General features: G+C 38.2%; 1 protein-coding gene across 1 annotated transcript in view; it reads left to right on the forward strand.

Moving 5' to 3' along the window:
- Window positions 1-1,952, forward strand: part of Pcdh15 (protocadherin related 15) — a 1,628,869-nt gene that overhangs the window by 184,929 nt on the left and 1,441,988 nt on the right. The window lies entirely within an intron of this gene.

Below are 1,952 nucleotides of genomic sequence, written 5' to 3' on the forward strand. Positions count from 1 at the left end.
AAAGTGCTCTGCTTTACCTTAAGTCGTTTTGAACGTAGCAACCCATCTAGGGCCAACAAAATTGGGCTTGAAGAGGTAGTGCCCATAATGTCTCCAAAGATATAATGAAAGTGAAAGTACAAAAATCCCCGCTCTCTCCTTTTCTACGGAGGAGCGTCCCGCTACTTACTTGCGGATTCCCACTTACCTGGGAACTTACTGGTGCACCACCCTGACTGCTGAAAGTTCTGGATCCTGGGTTCGAGGAATATGTTCCACGTGTGGGCCACCAACTGTCGCGACCCCTCGCCAGCAAGGGAAAACACGACACAGGATTCTTCTTTCAGCAGTTTATTCAGGCCTTGAGTCATGTATCATCTTCTAGCGCCCGCTCCCGCCACGCCCAAGCACAGCTTAATAAAGCCCCCCGCATCCCAATCCTAAGCCGCCACGTGATTCTCTCTCATAGGGTGGTAAGGGATTGCGCGCCAACTCTCCATAAAAGGAGTTGTTTATCACAGGCCACAGTGGAAGCCGGCGCCATCTTCTAATGGCGGCCACGGTCTATAAGAATGGCTTACCACATCTAGTTATGTCTAGAAATAGTTTATATTGTAGAAGTCATTTATATAAAATTATCTTCTACAGTTGAAATACACAAAATAAGTAAAAATTTTCTTTTTAATTTTTTTAAAATACGTTACCCCTTTACAGATTCCATTAGGTGTTTATTATTGGAATCAATATGTAAAGAATGTTCCCAACTATCTTCTTGACATGTACTATATTCTATTGGCTCAATATGTGAGTACTAACATAGAATATTAAAGCCATGACTCTCCATTTATATTCTAATCACTGAATTTTATATGGAATGCTAATAAAAAAGGAAGAAAGATTATAATGTGTCCTATGATCATCATATTGTGATAGGTGAAATTTCCATAGTAATGTTCCATAATCTTAAAGTCCCCTGAGGCATCACTGCACAACCCTACCTGCTACCCAAAGAAGATACACGTTCTGTCATAGAAACAACAGTATCTCTGCATCCTTAGTCCAAATAGTTACTCTAACTGTGCAATGCTGTTCTTGATCAATGTGAGCTAATACACTTTTCAGTTAATAATACTAACTTCTGCTGTAGAATTACTGGTATTTTCTTCTGAAGTTGCTCCTCACAGTGACTCAAAACTCAAATAGTTCCTCCTAAGTACTCCAGTAGCCCAAAAAGAAAGTTTAGGGGATGTTGATACTAATTGGCCTATAAACCCCAATGCATTTTGGTTATGTTTATATCCTAGTAATTGCTCAGTTTTTAATATATGAAGCTCCCAATGTGACATAACCATCCTAAAACTTTAAATATTTAGAATTATACTTTATCCACTAAAACTTCTCTTTACCCAGACAACTTGTAGAAAGTGACTGTTGTCGCCATATGTAAGTGATACACTTCTTCCTTCTGGTATTTATCTTGAAAAGTACTTAAACAGTGGTCACTGGCTCTGAAACTTGTCCATTCAGGTTATCCATAACCTAGAAAATTTTAAAAATCCCCTTCAAATAAATTGGACCTTCCTTCCCCAATGGTTCATTCCAAAGCACTTTATGAGGCATCAATAAAGAAGTAATGGGCTTATTTTGCAAATTAAGAATCTTTTCCTACGAAAGAGGATCTGTGTGAAACACCATGGGTCAATCAACTGTGAAATGATAAATAGGAATATGTACCCAGCCAAGGACCTTTGCAATTAGAGAAAGCATTCTTTGCTTTATCTTTTTTGCAAGGTCGAATTCAATTAGCATGTTCAGTGGACAGTGGAGTCCTGGCTTTTCTTTACAACCTGTAATAGATTCAATTATTTTTCAGGGTTGCTTCCATTCTGTAAATATGCCAGTATTGCCCGGTTCAAAACTAAAGATATTTCTTTTTTTTTTTTTTGGAGTTTTGAACAACCCACAATAAAAAA

Source organism: Marmota marmota, unplaced genomic scaffold (assembly GCF_001458135.2).
Source record: "Marmota marmota marmota unplaced genomic scaffold, marMar, whole genome shotgun sequence".
In the NCBI taxonomy this organism is placed as follows: Eukaryota; Metazoa; Chordata; class Mammalia; order Rodentia; family Sciuridae; genus Marmota; species Marmota marmota.